The sequence below is a fragment of the Carcharhinus amblyrhynchos genome, chromosome 9, assembly GCF_965287045.1.
Source record: "Carcharhinus amblyrhynchos chromosome 9, sCarAmb.v2.hapA, whole genome shotgun sequence".
NCBI classification, from domain to species: Eukaryota; Metazoa; Chordata; class Chondrichthyes; order Carcharhiniformes; family Carcharhinidae; genus Carcharhinus; species Carcharhinus amblyrhynchos.
Window position 1 is genome coordinate 57513577 of NC_137332.1, and position 13151 is coordinate 57526727.

Consider the following 13151-nt stretch of genomic DNA (forward strand, 5'->3'; position numbering starts at 1 on the left):
ATGGGCATTGCTCAGACAGGAAGCTATGTTTTAATTTCTCAGGATGTGGGCTTCATGGAAAGGTCAGCATTTATTGTTCATGATCAGTTGCCTTAACAAGATGATAGTGAACCGGCCTTCTTGAACTGCTGCAGTCACTGTAGTGAAGTTGTTCCCACAATACTTGGCAGGGAAGGGCTAGGTGGGGATTTCCATAATTTTGATCAAATAACTATGTAGAAACGTCAATAATGTGCGACTTAAAGGAAAACAGGAGATTATGGAGTTCCCGAGCAACTGACACCCTTATCTTCCCAATTCAAGGGGATCAGAATTGAATCCAAGAGGCCTGGCAAGTTGCTGCAAAGCAGCCTGTAGATGATACACTGGTGGTGAAAGAAAAGATTGTTTCTGCTAGTGGGCGAAGTGCTGATGAGCAGCTTTGTCTGGATGCTGTTAAGCTTATTCAATCTTACTGTGGCTGCAGTACTTCAGATAAACGAAAATCCTCGTAGGTGGTGAAGAATAGCTGACCCATGAGCCGTTTTTGTAGCCATGGTGTTTATGTAACTGTACCAGTTGAGTTTCTTATTAATAGTGACAACAGATATCATTGGAGAGGAACTTGGCAATAAAAAAGTGAACACTGAATGCAAAGAGTAGGTGGCTGAAATCTTGTTGGAAATGGACAATGCCTGCAATCTGTGCCATGGGACCACAGGAAAGTTACAGCCCAGCAAAAGGCCATTCAACTCATCCTGCCTGGCAATGTCCTTATAACTCTCATTTGTACTCTCTCCAAAGAAATTATATCCTTTCTAGGCTCCAGAACTATACACAAAACTCATGCTGTGGCCTAACCAGTCTTTTATGCAGTTCCATCATTACATCCCTACTTTCGTATTCAACACCCTGTCCAATAAAGGACAACATTCCATGCACCTTTACCACTATCTGCTTGTCCTACCACCTTGTAGACGTGCATTCGAAAGTCAGCTCACATCCTATAACCCTCTCAATATCTCCTTGTTTATTGAGTATTCCCTTGCTTTGTCCTCCCAAAGTGCATAACTCAAGACTTTTCCAGGTTGAATTCCAGTTGCCACCTTTCCAGATATTCAACCAAACTATTGATATCATTTTGGAATCCACAGTTATCCTCTTCACCATCAACTATACGGCCAATTTTTTGTCGTTATGGATTGATCATCTAACACATGGTGCCATTGCACCACTCCTGGTCGTCAATACGTTGCTTTGAAATGTAATATTTAAAGGTATTTTTACAATGCAACTGTAGTTGATTTATTAATGTATGAGCATCTTACCAAATATACAAAAGTACAACTTTCCATTCGGCTTGTTAATGAAAGGAGGAATTTAATCCCAGATAACTCTTCAGTGCAAAAAGATTATGAAGATTAGATCAATCTGTTTGATATGTGTGGTGAAGTTGTAACCCAGTGATTTTTATTTTTTTTTTGCAATCTCACTACCAAACAAATAGATTAATTCTTCACTTTGTCGCTTCAGTGAACTCCCTATGTAGCAATTAGGCTTTTCTGGAACTCAGCTGTGTCTGTAATATTTAATCAAATTATAATCGACTGTAGTTAAAGCAAAAATTATACTTCTACAATATTGAAATTAGAAAATAACAAAAAAATGCTCTTTAAAAAAGTTCTTTAATTTATTTTTCAAATATGTGTACCACTGATTGTGCAAAAAATTTGACAGTCAACAATGCCCTTGAGATACAATCACCAGAATCTTATTAAGAAAATACATAAAGCATTTCAGAGGTGTTTACAGACTACTAATTTAGGGTAGCCAGAGGCAAAATAGCATTGTCACCGGACTAGTAATCCAAAGACACGGAACAATGCTCTCGGAACCTGGGTTCAAATCCCACCACAGCACACGGTGGAATTTGAATTCAATAAAAAGGTCTGGATTGTCGTAAAAAAAAATCTGATTCACTAATGTCCTTTAGAGAAGGGAGCTGCACACAGAAAGGAATGAAACTCGACGGACAACCAGGCAAACAAAAATGACAAAGTCCTCCTTACGTGTGTCAAAATTGGGAGCACTGTCTCACAGACTAGTCAAGCGACACTAATCACACTAATGGAATCATACCTTATGGTCAACTTTCACTACCATCCCTGGGTATGCCCTGCCTCACCAGCAGAACAGACTCAGTAGACTAATGCCCTGACAATATTCTGGCTATAGTACTGAAGACTTGTGTTCCAGAACTTGCAGCACCCCCAGCCAAGCTGTTCCAGTACAGCTATGACACTGACATTGTCCCAGCCTGGCAACGTGAAAAATTGTGCACCAATGTCCTGTTCGCAAAAAGCAGGACAAATCCAACCCAGCAAATTTCCTCATCAGTTTATTCTCAATCATCAGTAAAATGATGGAAGAGGTCATCACTGACTCACTGCCAGAATATTTTACCCAGGCCCACTGGCTCACAGCCAGGGACCCCAAAGCCTATCCATTGTCTACAAGGCACAAGCCATAAATGTGATTGAATACCCTCCACTTGCCTGGATGAGTACAGCTCTAACAACACTCAAGAAGCTTGACACCATCCAGGACACAGCAGCCCACTTGATTGGCACCTCTTCCACAAAAACTAACTCCCTCCACAACCAACACACAGTAGCAGTGATGTGTACGTCTAAAAGATGCACTGCAGGAACTCATCAAGGCTCCTTAGACAGCACCTTCCAAACCCATGACCATTACCATCTGGAAGGACAAAAGCATGGGATCACCACCACCTGGAAATTCCGCTCCAAGTCATTCACCATCCTGATTTGGAAATATTGCTATCTCTTCATAATTCTGAAACTCTCTTCCTAACAGCACTGTGTGTGTACCTACACCACATGGATGCCACAGCTCAAGAAGGCAGCACCACCACCTCCGAGAGCAATGAATACTGGCATAGCCAGCAAAGTCTACATCCCGTGAATGAATTTTAAAAATTACATAATCAGATTTCCCACTAGTGTTAAAACTTGGGGAGCATAAATCAAGTGTTAAGAACAAACTGACTTCCCTCCTACAGGGATTCCCACTCCACTTAGCTCCAGTGTCTACTTGAGCATTAACAACTGGCTTCAGTTTGCCTTTGTACTACAACTGTAGTACTGATGCAAAATTAAACTTTTTTTGACACCATCCCTACAAGTGTAGTCTTAACACACTGCAAAATACATGTGCAATTATAACACCTGCACTTCTCTTATTCCCACGCTGAGTCCATACCATCCCTACCATTAACCAGCATTTCCACAGTGCACCATTAGCAAGGCATTTACATTTCTACAAGGAACAAGCTAATTGATAATATGTGTAGTAAATAAGAGAGCAGGTAAAGTAGCCTGTCTGATTCATAGAAAAAAGGGGGGTGATGAGGGTTAGTGAGATCTGTTAAGTTTAATGTCAGCTGAATGCTACATTAGCCCAAATTAATCTCAGAAATGCATCAACTGTGTTAAAATACACACACAGAAATATTGTAAATGGCTCAACAAGTGCACTAAACAGTTGAACAACTTAAACCTACGAGGACGTACTGAACTGTTTGGATTTTGCGATACAGCATAAACATAAGCTCTTATAAAATAACTGAATTTTTTCAGATTAAAAATAGAACATGCTGGAAATACACAGCAAGCCAGGCAGTGTGGAGAGAGAAACAGGTTTAACATCTCAGGTTGATGACCTGTCATTGGAACTGTGACAAATGATCAACTAACCAAAAACATTAACTCGATTTCCAGCATTGGCAATATTTGCTTATGTATAAATGTTGTTAAAGCAAGCTTCTGCCTTGGTAAACACTGAAACAGTTTTCACTTGGAGAACCAATCTCCCCAGTGGCACTAAAACAATTTTCTGGAATGGCATAACTGTAAACTGTAAATTTTTTACAAAGTAAATAAAAACCCCAAAACATCTGGATGTAAAATTGTTAAGTGGCAGGTTCAGCCCTTGCAAAAACTGCAGCAAGACCAGCTCGACAACAAACTGCAGTCACATCCAAATGGTTTCTTCCATTATACTAGAAGGCTGTCAAAAAGGGTGTCTTTGACAGTTGAACTGTAAAGTAAACTAAGTTATATTGCTGCCTCTAAAAATGCAGCGAATCACTTTGGATGTCAGCCAGGAAGTAATTCTAGTACAAGTACAGTGTCTCAAAACTGGCCACCTCGAGACTGATTCAATGTTAGGTTTTGGATCTTGCACGTTTTTGGGTTGGATCAGGTATGTGAAGTGCTGGAAAATTTCAGCAGGTCTGACAGCATCTGTGGAGAGAACAGAGCCAATGTTTTAAGTCTGGATGGCGCTTCATCAGAGCTTCCTTAAACATGGAATTCCACCCACTGTGGTTGACAGGCTCTCAACTGTATCCAATTCATCGCCTACATCTCTACTCTTACCTCTTCCCCTCCCTCTCAGAACCAGGATATGGACTCCTTATCCTCACTTTTCACCCCACCAGCCACTGCATTCAAAGGATCATCCTCCACCATTTCCGCCAACTCTAGCATGATGCCACCACTCAACATATCTTCCCCTCATCCCCCCAATCAATATTCCACAGGAGCAGTTCCCTCCGGGACACCCTGGTCCACTCCTCCATCGCACACAACTCACCCACCCGCCCATTGCACCTTCGATGACAGAAGGTAAAACAGCTGCTCCTTCACCATCTCAGGGCCCAAACACACTTTTCAGGGGAAGCAGTACTTCACATGCACCTCCTTTAAATTCTATTGCTTTCGCTGCTCCCCATATGTCTACTCTACATTGGAAAGGCCAAATGCAGACTGGGTAACTGCTTTGTAGAACACCTTCAGTCCATCTGCAAGCAGGATCCAGAGCTTCCTGTCACTTGCCATTTCAACGCACTGCCTTGCTCTCCTATCCACATGTCCGTCCTTGGCCTGTTACAATGTTCTAGTGAACCCCAACACAAAGTGGAGGGACAGCACTTCATCTTCCGATCAGGCACTTTACTGCCTTCCAGACTGAACGTCGAGTTCAACAACTTCAGAGCAGCTCTGACAAAGGGTCATCCTGACTCCAGACGATGGCTCAATTCTCTCTCTCTCTCTCTCTCTCCCCACAGATGCTGTCAGACCTGCTGAGATTTTCCAGCATTTGCTGTTTTTGTTTCAGATTCCAGCATCCACAACATATTGCTTTAACATTAAAGTATGTTTTTCCAGTAAGGATTACTTAATTAGATACTTGACGTGCTGTAACCTACAAGGTTGTGGACCAACAGCTGACCAGTGGGATTAGGTTGGGACTGTATAAACACGAGGGGCTGTCCACTATAGTTTTTTATGATTCTACAAACATCAAATGCAAATTAGGCTCAGGGAGGGCCAGGGACTCAATTTGCTTGTATAAGTCAGTGACAATGTTTTCCTGAAACTGACCCAGTCAGATAATCCCCAGCCATCAAGGATGAGGTGCTGTCCAGAAAGGAAGAGGGGCAAAGAAGAGGAGGAGGAGGCAAGACAGGGCAAAAGAGAGGAAGGGGGGGGTGGGAAGGGGAGGTTGAAAAAGAGAGGAAAGGGGGGGGAAGGGGAGGCTGAAAAAGAGAGAGGGGGAAGGGGAGACTGAAAAAGAGAGGAAGGGGGGGAGGAAGGGGGATTGAGAGGAGGCGGGGGGGAGGAAGTCTAGGCAATGAAAGGGGAAAAGGGAAGGTCGGGGTGAGGGGGTGTGGTTAAGACTTGTAATTTTTCATACCTATCCTTCCATTTTCATGCATGTGGCAAGTGAAGCTGTGCGCACATCAATATAGCTTGCTGCTTCAATCTATATTTTGGTGTCAGCAATAGACACAATATTTATTTCTTACCCGGGGCAGGTTTTGGACTTCTGAAGTAACAGATGCCAGTGCCTAATATAAGGTAAAGTTGATTTAGACCTACCCACAAATGTATCTTAACCTCAGTCTACAGAAAGCACCTGTGTTGTACTATTTGTATCATCTAGACCTATACTGGGATGAAGGGGCCAGTTTACTATCAGCTAGTGCACAAAAGGCAGAGCTTTTGGATTTGGACCCTTTGATTTGGTCAATACAGCCAAGACTCATTTCACAGAGAAACCTTTTCAATCAACAGGAAGAATGCATTTCCTGTTGGCCAGTCAGGTCCGGAAAAGAATCCAGGTCCTAGAGGTGAAAGGACAGTGTGAAATCCTCAAAGCAACTGTGTCACCCAGTCCCCCACCATGCACACAAGAAATTGGAGTAGGCCATTCAGCTCCTTGAGCCTGCTCCACCATTCAACTAGATCAAAGCTGATCTACTTCGATTCTATTTTCCATACTACCCCATATACCTTGATGTCTAATGTTTAGAAATCTACCCATATGTGTCTTGAGTATACTGAATGATCGAGCATCCACAGCCCTCACAGACAGAGAATTCCAAGGTTTCACCACCCTCTGACTGAAGAAATTCCTCATCTCAGTCCTACCCCTTATTCTGAGATTCCTTCCCTAGTTCTAGACCCTGCCCAGCCAGGGGAAAACAGCCTTCCTTCAATCTCTGTTGAAGTATTAAAGTGATTATTTCAGTAAGAGCACCTCTTGTTCTTTTGAACTCTTAGAAAATACAAGTCCAGGCTCCTCATAGGACAATCACACCATCCCACTGATTAGTCTGCGAACCTTCACTGCACTCCCTCTATGGCAAGTATATCCTGCCTTAGGGCTCAAAATTGGTGAAAAGTGCATCTGAAGTATCATGTACAATGTTCAATACAATTGCCTCAAGACATCTTTATTCCTGTACTCAAATCCTCTTGCAAGAAGGACGCATATACCATTTGTCTTCCTAATTGCTTGCTGCACCTACATGTTAGCTTTTAGTGACTCAGGAGCAAGAACACTTAGGTCCTCTTGGGCATCAACACACTCCAATCTCTCACCACTTAAGGAATAATCTGCATTTCTGTCAGAAAGCTTCACAATCTTCCACCTGCCATCTTCTTGCCCATTCACTTTGCCTGATTAAATCCCTTAAATCTTTGCATCCTCCTCACAATTCACATTCTCAGTTTGTATCAGCAGCAAACCTGGAAATATTACATTTGGTCCCCACATCCAAATAATTGAATTAGATCGTGAATAGCTGGGCTCCCCACACTGATTGTTGCAGTATCCCACTGGTCATAGACTACCAACAGTGACCCATTTATTCCTACTCTCTATTTTCTAACTCACAATCCACATCAGTATATTATCCCCAATCCCATGCACTCTAATTTTGTTTACCAACCTCTTGTACAGGGCCTTATCAAGACCCTTCTGAAAATCCAAATGCACCACATCCACTGGTTCCACCTTATCTATTCAATGAGTTATAATCTCAAAAAACTCAATGGATTTGTCAAACATAACTTCCCTTTTCATAAATCCACTGACTCTTCGCACTCTCACCATTTTAAGTGCCCAGTTATCGCAACCTTCATAATAGATTCTAACACTTTTCCTACTGCTAATAATTCTGTGATTCTCTGTTAAAATACACCAATGTTGCTGGGGAGAAAAATGTACATATTTGCACATATTGTAGCAAAAGGCAAAAATGAGCACAAGTGAATAAAGTCAATTGCCCCATCATATGGTCTATCCAGAGAGGTACTACAGTTCCCCTAGCAGCCCCACATCACTGTTTCCAATTAATTCAATTATTTCCAGATTCTTTCCTTCAATCAGAGAATAAGTGAAGAGTTTGACAATTTAATTTTACAGAAAGGTTGTTGGAGTATGGAACACTTTGTGAAATAGCTGACGCAGAAACTATTGCATCTTTTAATGAAAAGTAGATAAATCTTTGAAACAGAAGACAAGATTGGATGAAGCAGTAAGAATGGTCTTGGATTGCTTTAGCTAAGTGCTGGTGCAGCCACAGTGAGTCTAATTACTCCTTGTGCTGTACATGTTTATTTCTTCAACGGGTTTTTAGCTGCACTACTTTACCTGCAAATTAATCCAGTATGGTGATCACCATAACCAGTGCCTGACACAAACTGAGTTTGTATTTTACTAACTGGAAATCTGTCCTCTTGATTTAGTTTGAAGTTATTTCCTGAAACTATCATTTACTACTTTGTGTTCACCTCTTTGTCAGCATCCTTTAACATTGAAAAGTTCTAGCACTGCCATGGTGAATCTTACGAAATATTAAAAAATCATAATTGTGTTTTATTAATGGGAAGTACTGGTATACCACCTGATGTGCTGCTTGGCTCAGGCCAATTACAATACGGGAAGATTCTGCTGGGTTAAATTGACCAGCCCGGATTTCAGCAAGTTTTATTTATGGTCATTAAAACCCAGTTTTTAGTCAAAAGAAATTTAATCTACCTGATTTTCTCCAACCTCTTTGAAAGCTATATTCATAATGAACGCCTACACCCCTCAGGCACCTCACCCAACTGATTGCTCTTCCTGACTAAAAGCAAGTGTTATTTAACCGTATGATTTCCACCTGCCTTTTTCACCCCCACTGGAGAGTCCAGTTAATAGTTTTGAATTCAGTTCACATTGCAGTGATCACAGATGCAGACTCCTCACTGTTTATATCACACTTTCACATCGCATAGATTATACTCCTGCCTAGTACATGTAGTTTTGAGGAGCTGAGATTTCCAACATGTCCATGTATCTCATCGCCAGTTAACAGTTTCATTAGTTGCTTAAACTTGTGTGACAAGGAAGGTTTACACACATAGTGTAAAGATTTCCAAACTTGCCAATGGTTTGCTGGCATCTACTGCAATCTCAAATAAAAAATTGATGTGATGAAAATAAAGCTGTGTTGTGGTAGTCCCCTTCAACTGTTTGGTTGGTTGGTTGGGGGCGGGGGGGGCACAAAACACCTGCTGGTTATTTACACACACACACACACACACACACACACACAACTTTCCATCTTTGATCACAACCTGGGCTATCAGCAGCAACACCCAGTAATATTACCACAGCGGTTGCAACCATTTTGATTGGGGTCAAAGAGCTTCAATATAAAAGCAGGGAATGAAGCTGGGACCCCACATGGTTCAGTCCCACACTGACAGTGGGGTTAACTCACTAACTTGACAAAGGTCCCACAAAAAACACAATCTTGCAACGATTGTTATTAATTTACACAGATATGCGCGCACGGTGCCAGCCCTCGTCATGCACACACACTGAGGTATTCAAGTCAGGCAACCCTATCGTATACGAGAAAGCCAGATACAATTTAAGGAAATTCATCAAAGATGCCAAAAGACAGTAATGGACAAAGCTAGAGTCCCAGGCTAGCCACACAGACCCCCTCCAACTATTGCAAGGTCTGCAAGGCATAACAGGCTACAAGATGAAGGTATATAAAATCACCAGCTCCAATGCACCCCTCCCTGATGAGCTCAATGCATTCTACTGCCGTTTTGAGCAAGAGGTCAGCGAGAGCACACCCTCCACCCTGGAAGCCTTGGATGAACTTGTATCTAAGGTTACCATTGCAGATGTCAGAGCAGCTTTCTCAAAGATCAACCCACATAAAGCAACTGGCCCGAATGGGGTACCCAGACAAGAACTCAGATACTGCACGGATCAGTTGGCAGGGGTATTTGCTGATATCTTCACCCTCTCTTTACAACGATCTGAGGTCCCTATCTGCTTCAAGAAGATGACAATAATCCCAGTAACAAACAAAAGTCAAGCAGTGTGCCTTAATGACTATCATTTTGAAGTGCTTTGAAAGGTTAGTCATGGCACGAATCAATCCCAGCCTCCCAGGCTGTCTGGATCCACTACAGTTTGCCTACTGCCACAATAGATCCACAGCAGATGTTATTCAGGTTTTCCAGGGCCAGGGAGATGACAAGGACACCTATGTCAGACTCCTACTTACTAACGACAGTTCAGCCTTCAACACCATTATTCCCAAAAAAACTCATCTTCAAATTCTGTGGCCTGAGCCTCGGCACCTCCCTGTGGGGCTGGATCCTGAACTTCTTAACTCACATACTACAATTAGTAAAGGATAGGCAACAACACCACCTCCACAATCATCCTCAACACCTATGCCCCACAAGGCTGTGTTTTCATCTCCTTACTGTACTCCTTATACTCCTATTTACCTCCAATTTGATTCTCAAGATTGCTGAAGACACCACAATAGTGGGTCAGATCTCAAACAATGACGAGACAGAATCTAGTGAACTCGTGCAGCAACAATAATTTCTCCCTCAATGTCAACAAAACGAAGCAGATTGTCATCAACTTCAGGAAGCATAATGGAGAACATGCCCCTGTCTACATCAACGGGGACAAAGTACAAAGGGCCGAGAACTTCAAGTTTGTATGTGTCCAGATCACCAACAACCTGTCCCGGTCCCTCCACACTGACACTATAGTTAAAGAAGCCGACAAAAACCGCTACTTTCTCAGAAGATTAAGGAAATTTGGTATGTTGGCTATGATTGTCACCAACTTTTATAGAAGCACCATAAGAAGGATTCTTTCTGGTTGCATCACAGCTTGGTATGGCTCCTGCTCTGCCAAGACCACGGGAAAATACGAGAGGTTGTGAATGTAGCCCAATCCACCTCCCAAACCAGTTCCCCCATCCACTGGTTCTGTCTACGCTTCCTGCTGCCTTGACAAAGCGACCAGTATAAATAAGGAGCCCGCCCGCACAGCCCAGATTTTCTCACGTCCATCGGGAAAAAGATACAAAACTCTGAAGTCATATATCAACCGACTTAAGAACAGCTTCGTCCCTGCTGCTGAGAGACTTTTGAATGGACGTACCTTCGTTACACTGATGTTTCTCTACACCCACCAACATTCTGCGCTCTTGTTTACTTTCCTTTAACGGTATGTTTTGTCTATATAGCGCACAAGAAACACTATACCCCCCGCTCCCCCGCGCCCACCCTCCCGCTGCCCCGCACGCGCACACGCCCCCCCCACACACACGCGCGCACATGCCCCCCCCACACACACGCGCGCGCGCACGCCCCCCCCCGCTCGCGCACACGCGCCCGCCCCCCGCGCGCCCCCGCCCGCGCACACGCGCACCCCCCCCCCTCAAACACACACACCCACCCAAACACACACACACACACACACAGCCCCAGCGTTCTCTTCCTCAGTCAGGCATTGAGTCTCAATGCTGTTGGCTGCTACACAGGTTTGAGATAGGTTAGAAGCACAACATTCAATGTATTTATACACAGTGTTAGGAGCCGCCTGAAATCATGGGAGGATTAATGTAAAAGGTTTTGTGGCGCAGTATGCAAGTAGGATTTGAAAGGAAGAATGTAACGATATTGTTCCAACAAGGAGATACCGCCGCGCCTTCTCTCTCCAAGCCGTTGTATCAAATGTATTTGTAGAAATGTGTCCTTCATAAAACCACCACACTGCAGCTCCTCCAAGACTGACAGAGAGCCAGACCAATCACTGGTCCCCCAGTGCAGGGCTATCCAGCCAATCGGCAGTGCCGGGGAGGAGAGCCTGGTTTATTTGCGAGGTTCTTTATTCCCCCAAAAAACACAAATAATAAGTTCAAGCAGCAACTTATCACAGCAACAACAAGCGGGGTAAGCGACAGTACAGCTAGTATCACCGCCACTCAAATACAACCGCCTCCAACAAATAGGCAGAAAAACTCCAGAAAGCCCAGCCGCTGGGATGCGAACACTTTCCATTCACTTGCACCGATCGATTAATAATAGTGGCTGGGAGACGGACAAAAGCAGTTATATAGAAGTAGTCCAAGTGCCTGAGCTCACAACACACACCAAAAATCTCATTTGTTAAATGCGTGTCCCAACGGTCTTTGAAAAGGAAAATGGTGTGTGCGCTTTTCTTAAATCTTCTACTTGTTTTGAAATTTTTTTTAAAACCCATCTGTACAAGCAGGTCAGTCCCTGTACTGCTCGCCTCCACAGCCAACACTCACTCAGCTTTCAGATGTTGCCTTTTCTCTTGCGATCCGCCAGACACACCCAGGCCGTTTCCCCTACATCAGCTCAGCACCCCCAGCCCGGTACTCACCGCCCCGGAGAGGGAGGTAGGAGGAGGGGGTGAAATCCTGGATTCTCCGGCACTCTCTCCCTTTCACCCAGCGATGTAAACAGCCCTGGAGCACCACAATACTCACAATATGGCGAGTCTCCGCAATGGACATTGGGAAAGCAATCAGCATCTGGAATGAAACTCTCTCTCTGCATCCACTTCGCTCTCTCTACATTGCAGAGAAACCAATCCCAACCCTGCTGCTTCTTTTTTTAAATAATAACAGATTGCATTCACATTTCAGACAGATTTGAATTTGCATCAGTAGATTTTGCTGTTTTGACATTATTAGACTGGATGATTTTGAGGGGTATAAAATTTTCTTGAATTAAATAATAAATTGTGCCTTCAATTGAATGAGACACGATTCTCCAAATTGAAATGAAAGATCTAAGGAGGTGTCATACTTTAAGGAGACAGTCTCTTGCCTCCCACTTTGTATTCTGGATATTGCACTGCCAGATTTGCAATTAATAAAACTGTTACATTGCAACGACAAAAGGTCACTTTGTATTTTAATCTCCGTTGATAACATAACATTTAATTGCTCTGCATTAACACCCAGGGTTGGATGTTACTGCAGGATGGGTTTTAACATTATCGCTATCAATGTGGGGAAAACTTTGCATAGAGTCGCATGAACTTGAAGTCACATTTTACCGATTGTGCTAATAACTTGGTGCAAGTGGTGGCTTGGAATCAAGCGCAGGTTAATTCTGGCGTTAGTGTATTCTTTTGCTACCAAATAAACCTGTTGGACTTTAACCTGGTGTTGTGAGACTTCTTGCTGTGTTAGTGCACTCTTGATGTGGGTATGCCGGCGTTGGACTGGCGTAAACACAGTAAAAAGCCTGACAACACCAGGTTTTAGTCCAACCGATTTATTTGATAATAGACTCACAAGCTTTACAAGTGCACTCTACCAGGGACATGTTCCCCCTTACATATTCCATACAACCCTCGCCTCGACCTGTCCGTTTCACCAGCACCATCTTTCAAAGGGGTCTACAGAGCATTTCGCCTCCGTTCAAATGTAACAGTTTCCCAGCCTC

General features: G+C 43.3%; 1 protein-coding gene across 1 annotated transcript in view; it reads right to left on the reverse strand.

The window, feature by feature from the left end:
- The window catches only part of rnf2 (ring finger protein 2), a 51222-nt gene extending 39044 nt beyond the window's left edge, over positions 1-12178 (reverse strand). The window contains exon 1 of the mRNA XM_080195735.1: positions 12079-12178. The gene's annotated coding sequence lies outside the window, so the exon portion shown is untranslated. The remainder of the gene's footprint in view (positions 1-12078) is intronic.
- Between the last annotated feature and the right edge of the window lie 973 nt (positions 12179-13151).